The sequence below is a fragment of the Lonchura striata genome, chromosome 3, assembly GCF_050655825.1.
Source record: "Lonchura striata isolate lonStrDom1 chromosome 3, ASM5065582v1, whole genome shotgun sequence".
In the NCBI taxonomy this organism is placed as follows: domain Eukaryota; kingdom Metazoa; phylum Chordata; class Aves; order Passeriformes; family Estrildidae; genus Lonchura; species Lonchura striata.
The window spans coordinates 38,984,214-38,997,446 of NC_140705.1; the positions used below are offsets into that span (position 1 = coordinate 38,984,214).

General features: G+C 35.9%; 1 protein-coding gene across 15 annotated transcripts in view; it reads left to right on the forward strand.

Annotated features, from left to right (window-relative positions):
* The window catches only part of FUT9 (fucosyltransferase 9), a 104,355-nt gene that overhangs the window by 2,145 nt on the left and 88,977 nt on the right, over positions 1-13,233 (forward strand). For 4 of the 15 annotated variants that reach the window (XM_085574851.1, XM_085574861.1, XM_085574860.1 and 1 more), the window contains exon 1: positions 1-13,233. This exon is cut by the window's right edge and continues 16,561 nt beyond it. The exons of the other annotated variants lie outside the window; for them this stretch is intronic. The gene's annotated coding sequence lies outside the window, so the exon portion shown is untranslated. 15 annotated transcript variants of the gene reach the window in all.

A 13,233-nucleotide genomic window follows, 5' to 3' on the forward strand; every position in this document is an offset into this window, starting at 1 on the left:
CATAATTAAATAAATAAAGTGAAGGGGGGGGTGGGGGGGGTGGGCTAGAAGTCTCTGCTTGATCTTCTTTCGCTGCCCAGAGCCGCGAGTGCAAACGACGGGATGCTGTCTCTGAAAAGGGTTTTCTGGTTTTTATGTGTCATGATGCACACGGCTGGTGGTACACTAGTATAGTAACTATCTGTATCCCAGTAGTTCCCTGTCGAAGGGTTGTTATGGCAGCAGCGGTCCTCGCTTCTTTTATTTTTTTTTTATCTCTGGCACAGGGTAATGTCAAAGACCTGGAAACAGCCTTAATTAAAAAGAAAATAAAAAAAAATAAAAAGAAAGAAAGAAAGAAAGAAAGAAAGAAAGAAAGAAAGAAAGAAAGAAAGGACAAAAAAGATAATAAAGCAGTCTCGTGCCTCTTTGACAAATAGAGAACAAATACAAATATAAGATTCACACTCAATCTTCACTCCCTTCTCCAGAAGCTGGTGCTGTGATAAAGCTAATGACTGGAGGAGGTTGGAGTAAAATGTCTTTCCCCCATACCTAATTCCTGCTTTTTGCTAAATTTTGTCAGAATTTTAGCTTGATTGTGAGTTGTGCTTTTTCATGTGTTTTACTGACACTTTTTTCTTACTTGGAGAGAATGTCTTTAGTCCTGCATTAGACTGGGCAAATGGATTCAAGTGCTCTTACATACAAGTAAAGCACATCATTTGCAATATCTTGTAATTCTGTAGATTTGCTTTTCTGTGCAAGTCACAGGATGATGGTTTTCTCCTTGTAATGCAGAGAGGAATATCTACGAGACTCATCTGAATGGTTTCAGCACATCTTACCTGCCACAGCTGGTGGCAGTCTGAAACAATAAGATTTAAAGGCTATTATGGAAGTAAGTTTCTCTATCACATTTAGTGGTCAGCCTATTCTAAGCCAAAACACATATAGTTCTAAGAGAAACAGTCTGATTCTGATTTCAGTTTAGTTAGTTTTTTAGACACAGTGTTTAAACCCTGAAACCATTGAGGAGGATGGATGTTAAAACTCATAAAATTGGTAGCAGGCTGTACTACTTTGACATTTTTACTCTGCACTTTTGTAGATACCATTTGTTGTCTTCGATCAGAGTTTGCTTGGGTAGAGATTGAGCAGTAAATGATAAGGACAGAGGATTTTTGTCCTGGCAGCTCCTGCATTTTTATTTCCATCAGAATATTTGAAGACTGATATTGATATTGCAGAATGAAATGTTATTGAATTGTGATATCTTGTTTCCAATTGTACATTTTGAAATGTTTGGCTTATCAGTGGGAAAGCAACACAAATGTGTAAATGTTGATTTAAGTTTAAAAAAATGCTGTCCCAGGGTGATTCATGTCTAGAAACAGGCTAGATTCAGGTTAAATAAGTGAACTAAAACAATGTAGTGTAAGTGATCCATAAATAATTTTCACTGCTTATAATGAAAATAGGTACTGTTATCTTTGAGTTGGAATTTAGAGATGCTGGAACAGAGATGAAGAACAGCAAAATACCTATATTTAATGACAGACAGAACTCTTGAATAAACATCAAGTATTTCTGAGGGAATGCAAGCCCATTTTGTAGTATAACTTTCGTCATGATTCTGATCCCAGCTAAATCAGTATGAGATTCTCCCTTGGCACTGTTGTGAGCTGAATCAAAGACAACTCTGCTATCCATTTTTGAAGAATGGGAACATGAAAAGATCATTTGTATTTTTCCCCATTATCATAGCTGGAAGGATTTCTTTTGTATCTCATATGGAATAGCCCACACTTTACCCTCCTAAGCAGTAGTCAGGCCTACAGTTCTTACCTGCCCAGACAGCTCAGCTGAGATAATTCTTGTGAGAAAGAATAATACATGTTTTTAGGGGCAGCTTTATTATGACCAAATAATAGTCATGTTTACTGGAAAAAGGTTTGACTTTGTATGATATCTTCATATCAGATAGCACAAAAATTTCATATTAGGGAGTGGGAATAACACATTTCTTAAAATGTGGTTTTTGGTTTTTGTTTTTTTTTGCTTTATTTGCTTTAAGGTTCTAATCTGAAAGGACTAGATTAATTTAATCAAGATGGAGGGTAGATGCTTCTATCTTTAGTGATTAAAAATATCCTTAGAGATTTAAAAATAACCTTAAGTCGTAATGAAGAAAAGACAAATTTGGACATTCTGAAAAGGGTTACAAATAAAGTTATTTGATACAAACTAACCAACAGATTGCACTTATTTAACATGAGACAGTAGTAAAATGGAACAAAAAAGAAAGCTGGCAAAAACAAGACATCTTGGGAAAAGCACAGTATAAATCCTGAAAGAGTTGCAAAAATTGCCCAAGAGACTCCAATGTTAACTGTTTGACTCCCTTACGGGAGTCAAAAAGAAAAAGCCCCATTGATTTCAGTAAACATTAATAGTGTGGAATGTATGCTAAGAGAAGAGATGGGTAATTAACTAAGTACCACAAGAATTCAGAGTGATAGTTATTGAAATCAGATTAGAAAGGTATGGTCTTTCTACAGTTGGAAGGAAGTCCTGACTTCACTGAAAATGAATTGGAGGCTTGCTATCTGTTTCTCAGGGCCAAAATGTCAACCTGAGAATAATGTTTCAAATTAGTTTTAAAAAACATGGCACATTATAGTTAATCTGGTTTTAATTTGTGTGATGTTTTATTAAAATGATGTTGCCTTTGCCAAGCTCAAATAATTAATTAGTGATTGGTAACCATTTTCTCTTTCTTTTTACATTTTTTTAAATGTCAGTTTTTCAGAAATGGCAAGAAATACAAAACAGTCTTCCTGCAAGACTGCACTTATAAACTGAATAATTCAAAGCCTGTACTGTCATAGTGCAATCAAATTTTTAATATGATGCTGTCAAAAGTCATAAAAAAAAGAAAATCAAATGTGACATCATCGAAGACAACATATATAGCTGACATGACATCCAAATGTTTTAATTTCCCCACATTATATTTAGTAGTTAATGAAGATAGACTTTTCTTTCTTCCCTCTGAGGAAACTCCTAATACAAGATATTAAATGGTCAGAAAAAAAACCTACTTTATTTTCTTAAAAACATATGCAAGTTTTGTGAAGATAAGTTCTGAGCATAAAGGAGATCAAATCATTAAAAGATGATATAAAGCCTGGGAAACAGAACTGAGATAATTTGTGGATGATGAGAAAAAAAATGTTGTCAGACAAATTTTCTAGAATATGGTATGTATTATCTCAATAAAGGACATTTTATTAACTATTCATAACTATGGATGAACCTCTATCTAAAGAAAGAGACGAAGTCACCTATTCTGTGACTTTCTGCAGAAATAAACAGAAATAAACATTTTTCTGCTGTTTTTCTCCCCAAATTAAGTATAACTAATGCCAATTGAAAGTACAAAGTACCAGATTAGCAGAAGTGGAAAATGAAACTGTTTTCACTCAGCCTTTGTGGAGCACAGGAAGCAACAGTGCAGTGTGGTGACCCCAGAATGATCTGCCACTTCAGCCTGGTTTCACTAGCTTCTTGACATGGGAAAAAAGTTTGCCCACTGAGATCTTCCAGGTGGCTAAGGACCAATTTGCTCCAAGTGATCAATGTACTGAGGAAATTTGTCTGGAATGGGATTTCAGTTGATAACCTCAGCCCTGGTTGTGACTCCATGGGGACCCAACTGGATCCTGCAAGGAGCTCAGCATCAGTGCTTTCAGAAGTGCCAAGTGCCTGCTCAGGATCCTCTAAAAAATGGAGTGAAATACCTGTTCATTTCATACAGGCCACAAACCAGCTTTCAAATCATAATGATTTTCCATCACTGTTGCATGTTGGCTGTATTTGAATCAGTGAACTAGAGGTGAAAGGCTCCAAAAATGTGATTATCCAGTCCCATGAGACATTTAGTTCTTCAAAAATAGCTTATTGGAAATGCTTATTTGTATTTCAGAAACTGAGGTAGAGAGAAATGAATTAACAACACAAATATTTTTATTTTGTTTTAAAAAGTGCTTTCACAGATTTTTTTGTTTTGATTTGTTTTGGTTTTTGTTTTGTTTTTGTTTTGTTTTGGTTTGGTTTGTTTTTTTGTTTTTGTTTTTTTTTTTTTTGTAGAGAGACTGTAAATGCCAGATATTTGGTTCTGGAATACATATCTAATCTGTGAGCAAACAGCCTCATAGATTTGTATTTCTTTACCAAATAATAATAATGCTGCATTTTTGATTTGACAGTAGAAAATGATTTAACCATACGCTCCCACCATACGCTCCCATACATGGCTAAATTGAAACATTCTAATACTAATGTTTGTAGTTTTGGGTTTTCCCCCCATATCTACCACTAAAAGATCATATAAATACTTAAATGTAAAAACAAGTGTAGACTAAATAAATAAACATACTTTATTTATCATGGATCTTTATGTAAAATGGCTTATTTTGTCTAATTTAAACCTAGTAGTCTTTTGGGAAAAAAATCAGCTTAAAACTATTGTAATCATTTTATGCTACAATCCAAACCTACTATGTAAATAATGCTACTGAATTAAGGAAAGCCACCAACACTGAAAATGAATATTTAATTAATAATCCATCTGTTCAAAGATCTCTTGTCTTTTCTACAGATGTCTTCTTCCTCTTAGTTTAACCAGGGCAGCTACTACAGGAATTTCAAACTGAGAAAGTGTGTAAGAGCTGAAGTTGCAGGAAAGCCTGTTTTCCCATTCCAGTGTTAGAACAGAGGTGAGAGGCAGGGACCCATAAGGTCTAAGTTTTGGAGGTTAGCTTTGTCAAAATGATATAAAACAAATGCTTCCATCAAAAATATTCTTGTCACTGAGGCAATGAGTATAGGCTTTTTAAAATATGGAATATTGGTGGGAGTGGGGTGGAATTTGTATTTGTCAAGAACCTTTATTTTTAAAATTAAGCAGCATTAACTCCCTGTATATTCAAAGACTTTCTTCAAATGAGTCACCACATCTTGTGAAGTCAGGTACCAACAGCAGTACCCAGAGCAGATTCCTAACCAAAAACAGATGGACGCAGGTGGCAAGGAGACCATGCCAGACACCATGGGGTGAAGCAGGCTCACAAAGCAACAAAACCAGTTTTCCCTGTTTATCAGCATGACATTTCAAATTTCACATCTCTCCTTTGGAAATAAAAGACACAGATTTAGAAGTCCTCAAAAAACAGTTTATTCATGCAAACATTTTGGATAGAATAAAAGGTATTGTATGTATATTGTAATACACATACCAGCATATCAGAGGCAATTTAAATATTTCTTTTTTGAAATCTTTTTTCTTTCAAACTAAACCCAGCAAAGTTATTTCAGTTATGGGAAACAAAATGAATGGATTCCATACTCTGACAAGATAGGACTTCAGTAAAGTTTCTTCCATGGCTTAAACTAGAAAAGAAACACCTTCCTTAAAATTAGGGTTGTGGTGAATGAATGCATCAATCTGAAAATTATTTGTGTAGATGCAGAGCAAAGGGAGTGTGTGCATTCCAATAAATTAACTGATTGTGTACATCAAGTTACTCATGTGGCAAGTACTTTGAATTTATCAGAATTGAGTCTTTGGCAAAGCAGTGAAATTCTTGTCTTAGAGGGAGAGGATAGAACTTTTGGTAGAAATTGATCTGCAATTCTCCATCAGAGTTATTTTTCAATGGAAATAGTTAATCCTTTGAAATTAGTAGTGAGGGTCAGTAATAGAAGACCACTAATTTATCTTGAAAAACAGAAAAGCATAAATTGCAATTTATAGTTTGAAATTGTAAATATTTTATAGCCACTGCTGATGAGTACTGCATTTAAATGGAATGAGAGGACACCCAACTACACTTAAAGCAATCAAATTATTGCCTATATGTTATGTTTGGAATAAAATTTATCAGACAAGGCTATCAACCTAGGCTATACTGATTTTATGATTTATTTAAGCTGACAATAGAAGATTTTCACAAGCTAGCTGCTTAAGACTGTTGTTCAGCAGTTCTAAATACCCATAGTTTAAAGGCCAATGTTTAAGCATAATGAAGTAAGATTGCTCTGACACAAATGGTAATTAGTTTCTTGCAACTACCAGACTTAAAAAAGAGTTTTTAAGCAACCTCATTTAGATAAATGGAGAAAGAAAATGCAGTAGTATCCAACAAATGGCTTTTTGGGAACATAACAAGCTTGCTCATTCTAGAACTTGCAAAAATTAGGGGACTTTCCAAAAAGAATGTTTGCCACAAACAACATTCACCTCAACCAGCTACACCAAGACAGCTGATGTCCTATGTTCAGTGTTAGGGCTGGTCTTAGAGTTGGAAGGTAGGAGCTCGAGGAAGGGATTGAGTTTTAGTGCTTGGATGGTCTCCATGGCTTCCCTACAGATGCTTACCAGCCACCCTTTCTGGACAGCATGCCTGGTGAGCACAGGAAGTACCAGCTGCCTCCCCAGCAGAGCTTCCTGGGGAACACAGACAAAATTTCCAATTATTTGACCTCACTAAGCCTCAGTACTGTGTACATAGCTTCCTTACCTGCTGGACCTCCAGCACTGGCCTGTGTGACCACCTGCCACAAACTGACAGTATTTCAAACTAAAGAATATTGAGGGAGAAAGCTATGAGAAATTTAAAAATGGCATTTAAAATATTTTGGCAGTTAAAATGCATATAGATAGAAGTATGTTTCCTTTAAGGCCCAATTGAGATGAAAATTCTTTCCACAGACATCCTAGGGAAGGCAAGCACAAATAGATGAGAGCATCTGTATTTTTAAAGCAAAAACAAAACATAAACATAAATAAAATCATAAACAAAAAACCAAAATCAAAACAAACAATTACATCTGGTTTATAGATCTTTCCAGACAATAGACGTTTAAACCTTGCATGGCAAGTGGCACCAATATTCAATGGGAAGGACCTCCACGCTGCTTGCATTGGAGTGAAACACAACAGCACTCCTATGAAACTCAAGGCTGAGAATTTTTATACAGTCAATAAAACCCAGCATGAGCTTGAAAATAATTTAATTTGATTCAATCAATGAAATAAATAGGAAGGTGGCTGCTATGTGTGTGCACATGCAAACTAGAGTATGAATGAATCAATTCAATAAAAGGACAGGAGTCTGTTACATTATCAATGAAGCGCTCAGCCATTTGAAAACATTATTTCATTTATGGAAATTTTACAGTTTAACTAGTTTTCCAAAAGAGCAAAACCATAAATTGAATATTTAAGAACTGGAACTTTTTTTTCAGTCAGTAATTCTCCTTTAGGTCAACTTAGTGGTAGATAAATTTAAAAGACTGATTATGATAAAACCAAACCAATTGGTTACTTCTTTAAAATGGAAAAAGACACTGCAGTGGAAAGATATTTTAGAAGAGAAACCTTACAAATATACCTCTTTCAAAACAATTCTTTCTTGAAATTTGCAGAGTTCCAACTTTTTTTTTTTTGTGTAAAAATACCAAGCTGTCTTTCATTCTTCCCAGATAAATTTCATGCAGCTGTAGATCTAGAGGAATTATATCATGTCCTACCAGAAGATATTGGAAAACCTGCAGCTTTCTGTGTTAAAGTGTATAACAGCAGTAGTTTAATTTGATGAACAGTATCACTTTGCCTTAACCATATAATTAGTTTATATATATATATATAGACTCTGTGTGTGTGTGTGTGTGTGTGTGTTTATACACATGCATATGCATATATATAATTCTTTAGTGTATATATACACACTTACAAAGGAATATGCATGTATCTAAAAGTATATATATGTACATACACACAAATATATACTTCTTTCTGGTCTGCAATAGCAGCTGATCTCCTCAGGCACCCAACCTGGTTAAAATCTTCCTCCCTGAAACTCAGCAGTTTTGGGGTTTTTGTTTTCCAATAGAGCAATCTGCTGTGGTAGATTGATGAAGTGATTTTTTTTCTTGAACTTTTTTGGTTTAGCCTAATTTGTAATTCTTTTTGCTCACATTACTATGCAGATATTTGTTCCTTTCACTGGCTTGTTATAGAATAAGTAATTTTGATGTTTGTGTCCTGTTTTTGTAAGTGCTTAATGCCATGTAATGATTATGGATTATCTATGGTTTTCAGGTAAGTAGAAAAAAAATAACTTCAGAATTATCCCTCCCTGGAGACCAGAGAAGCACAGATACACATGGAAGCCAAGGCTCTAAGTTCCCAATCCCCAGCTCCAGCCATGTCTCCTCAGATAATACAAAATTAGTTTAGCACAGATTTCCCTCAAAATATGGGCAACAATTTTGATGCCATGAAGGGGAGGTAATGTGTGATAATCATAGATTACTTCACCAGAAATGAGTAAATGCTGGTATAGACTTGGGAAGATAGTCTCTGATCAGTCTAGATAACTTATCTACTGATATGTATACATTTGAATGTACAAAAATTATCTCTCTCTCTATATATATGGTATGCATATTTTTTTAAGCTTTCTACAAACTGTTGCTTCAATATAACATTTTCCTGCTGATTAATTACCACCTGTTTTCCTTTCTGGTTTGTTCCCTCTTAGTCATTATTTAACATTTTCTTAACTTCTGTGAAACTTTCTTCCTGCATATTGTTCCTCAATATGCAAAATAATGAAACAAAAAATATTTGTTTTATTTCAGTTCTTAATTTCCATCTTGTCCTTTGTATCTTTCCCCCAATTATTCCTTCTTACTTAATTATTGAAAAGTTATTTTATTTGCTCTAGAGAAAAAATGGGGGAAATTTGAAGTTTTCACTAGCAATTATCTGTGATGAATGAAGGCAAAATCCACACAGAGACTTACAGCTCTATAGAGGTTTTTAGGTAGCAGAAAATGTGACTTGGATGTTTTTGCCTGTATTAGCAACCAATTCAGCACAATAGGAGCAGAGCAGTAGACCAAAGCATCTGGTGTGGAGGTCCTTATATTTAAGCGTGATCAATATGTTTTACCACAGACTAGATCTAGTTTGTTGTCTCAGACAAAATGCTATTATACTGATAGTAGTTTGAGGCTATTCAAAGGACTAATTAGTTCAGATCCTTTTGTCCCCACTACAGGTTACAGTACATTTGATACAGACTTTAATCAGAGCTTCCAGATTACTTTGCTTCAAGAGAAATCTAATCCATGCGCACCATGGCTGCTTCCAAGTCTAACCAATGTATGGCAATTGGGATTCATTCACTGCAAACCAACACTGTGTCTCCCAGCCAAGTGGCACTCTCCTAGGTTCCCAACAACAAACTCCACCACCTTGTCCTGCAATTGCACATTCCTAACTCAGTTCTCAGCCTTGAAATTTTTATTTGTTTCTGTCCCTAGGAGAGCCCTAAAGTCTTCTGAAAAGTAAACAAGTCTGAGAACTGTAAATATTTCATTGTTCTGGCTCATGGACCAAGTACTGCAATCAGTTACTCACTTCTTAGTCAGCTGTGTCAGGCATTAGGCTAAAGAGTCATTCCCCACTATTGTGTGGCCAAATAAACATTTATTTCCTTAATTCTGATCATGGTTCCTGCAGGTGTGGCTAAAAATGTGGTTGCTGCTGCCTATAATCTGTTCCCAACAAGCCTCTCCTGTGGAAAAGCAAGCTGAGTTAGCCTTCTGGCAACACAGCCAGACCTCACTCCACACTCCCCCAGCTGGCTCAGCAACAGAGGCAAGAAAGGCTCTTTTTGCCAGGTTTTATTCCAGTGAAGGATATCACATGTGACTGAAGGGAACCCAGTGAGGTAAAAGAGAATAAACACGTGGAGAAGGCAGCTTAAGAAGGGGAAGGGATGGGGAATGGAGCTAAGGGCTGGGCAGAGGAGTTTGATGTCCAGGGAAAGGGAGGTGGCCACCAGGGATGCCAATCCAGTGAGGGCACAGGGAAAGCAGAAACCAGGAGATGTTACACAGGGGAAGTTGACACAGAAGCCCATATGGGCTTTTTCCCCCAGGAGAACTGACTCTGCAGTGAGTAGTTACTGCCATTGCTGGGGCCGAGGACTTGGGAATTGACCATGGTGGGAGAGTTCATGGGATGCTACATGTGGCCAACATTTTATCTCAATACATTCTCTGGGAGTAGTGGGTTGCAGTGCCACAAATACAGCAGGGAATCAGCAAAATTGAACTCTGTCAGTATTTTGTCTAGCAAATCAAATCACAATATCATTAGGAGAACACCAGCACATCTCTTATCCTTTTAGTTTAAGAAAAATCTTGATTCCATTTCTTTTTCCTCTCTCTCCAGTTTCTAAAAATAAGTTTAGTTTGCTAACAAAATCTGAAGTCTGAACAGATAGATGCATCTCTTTTTAATCTTGTATAGGCACTTAACTTCTGGCTGAGTAAAATTTAAAACAGACTTAGTGATTAAGACTCTCCTCTGTATCAAAGTTCCTTTTCAGTGCCATGGCATTACATAGCTCTCTGGGTTTCCCACTACCCAGTGTGTACTGCTTACCTTCCTGAGAGATGCTCATACACTTCATAAACAGTAAATTATGGATGCTTCATCCATATTTTAGTCCATGGGGACATGCTTCATATGGATGAAACATGCTTCATCCAACATGGGGACAAGACACCAAAAGTAGTGTAGTGGATTGGTCTGCTTTTAGCTCCCTAACACTTCTTTGAATGCAACCATCAAGCATTGCAATGTTGAACTGACTTTGTTTATAAAGACTTTCTCTAGCCTGAGTTAGGCTTCCTGGACAAAGCATAAGAGATAGATGGCTAAGAGGGGCAACCAGAGAAATCATTGAGCAGAAGGAAAAATAACTTCAAGAAATATGGTGGGACAGTAATATACATAAAACCTACACTTTTAAGGTATCTCCTTTCAGCACTGGAGAGGTCTCTGAAAATAAATATATAAGACCAATCTTCCTTTTCTCCAAAATTACTAGAACATGCTGCTAATTGATGCCCAAATATCCAGTAATTAGAACACTTACCACTGAGGTGGATGACCTTTTAAACATATAAAGACACTCCTGAGTTGAGAAAAAATTTCTCTCATAGGCATTTTCAGGTCAGAAATGTGCCCTAGCTACTCACTGAATGGTTATTTTAGGATGAAGTTAGTGACTTTCTCCTCTTGAAACCTTGCCAATTTGGATAATTGATTAAATAGCTAATGGAGCAGGAACTTAAACCTGACCCCTTTTCTTCACAGAAGAACAGACTAACATTGGTCTGTGGAGTGAGTTGCTTGCTATTTGGTTGAATAAATATTTAAAAGCAAACTGAATAGTTCCAAGAGGGGGAAATTAAAAAGTTGTCTTGTCAAATAACAAATATTTTCTGGTTAATAGGAACCTCCTGGGAGGCAGAAAATCTTAATTCTTATACTCTCTGTAGATCAGATAAAGTGGGCTTGTCAGTTTCCCGAGAGGGAATTTAATTTTCTGCAGTTTCAGAAAGTCTTGCTTCTATCTTTTTTTTTTTTTTTCTTTTGGGATTTTTTTTTTCCTCCCATTCATGTGGCATCTGCTCTGGCAAGTGTGTTCTCAGAAAATATAGTGGTTCTCTCTGTGGGGCGAGACTGTAAGACTGCTACCTCTTGAAAACAGGTTTGTGGCCCAAGAACCTTGGTAGGCTCAGTGCTTGAGGGAGCTGGTGCATGAGCTCCATGAGCTTGGACTGTGCTGCAGTTGTCTGGAGGCTGGAAAGTGTTGGGGGTGTCTGAATGCTCAACTTGGCATGGAGCAAAGTGGAATCCGTTGATAGAGTTGGTAGTCCATTTTAGGGCATTAAAAAGCAACACTTAGGAAATACAGGAAGATACTTATAATGGAAACATTTCATAATTTTAATATTTTAGAGCAAGATCTTAGTATCCAGTTTGGGGTACTAAAGATCTCTCTCCTTTCAAGTAGGAGATAGAGTGTACTCTGTGATAGTATAGCTTTCCATTTACTTCAGCACTTTTTCTCCATTTATTGTCAGAAGGTATTCAAGTGGCAAAATAATAAAATAAGTTAATGTTCAATTGAAAGAAAAATGTTTTAGTTCAGGGAATTAGGCTTCAGATGAAACTTCATATCACTTCCCATAAATAGTAAATTTTGACTTACTACTTACTCAAAAAGATCTTTACTTAAGTTCTTTACCAGTTGCTCTTCCTATTGAAGACTTTTAAGTCTTCATGGGTCCTGTGTCCCAGAAATCATCTCTGGATTAGCTTGATAGTTCAACTTAATCTGATATAGCTTTTACATTTTTATTTTACATAGGTTTCTGTAGCATTAAAACTGATTTGCTGATGTCCTTAAAAATATAATTTATTCAAGTTCATCTGGGCATTCATAGTTCCTAATGCTCCTTGAGGAATTTTCAAATCATAGATATAATTCCAGAGAAAACTCTAATGTTTGTGGTAAATCGTCCCTCATTCAGAAAATGGAAGAAAACAAATACTTGACATTTATTATTCCCTGTTTAGAAGGTGCCTTCACCTATTAACCTTTTACAGCTTCCTCTAACCCAAACCAATGTGATTTAATGCAAAAAAAAGTATCTATATAAGTTTTAACAGGTTGGAAAATGTTATTTTTCTGATTATAATGTGTAGCTTCATTGTTACGTGTGTAATTCCTTTTGGATGAGTATCCTGCAATTCTTGGATAGATCAATTATGACTTGCATTACTCCTGGACTTACAATCCAGTGACTACAATATATCTATTCCACAATATATTAATCTTTCAAATTATTTTTGGGTCTATGTCTCTCTGTGAGTTTTGCAAAGTCTATATTTTCTTTCTGAAGCACAGATATGCCAGCATAATCATTGTTTCCTGCTAGTCAAATCCTCAGCTATGGATTGAGTGCACTTTAATAGGTGTGGGAAAGCTAACTTTAAATATTTGCATTTTGAAATCCCTGAGTTTTTCTTTAAAGTCAGTGAGTTAAGATAGAGGTGTGCCTCTGACAATTAAGTATTTAATTAATTTGAAATACAGCCTAACCTTCCTTGTGAAGCCACCTAAATTTTAGGTTTAAGTATTTTAATCCCTGTATTTTTTCTCCTTTTTGTTGCTAGTAATCTGCACCTTTCTTTCTCATCTTCTGTACCTTCCTATCTTTTTTTAGCAGTATTCTTTCACTCAGGTTCATGATCTTACTTGTAATTTTATATATAATTACCCAAAGCTGTCAGCCTGGAGAAGTTCAAAATGCACTCAT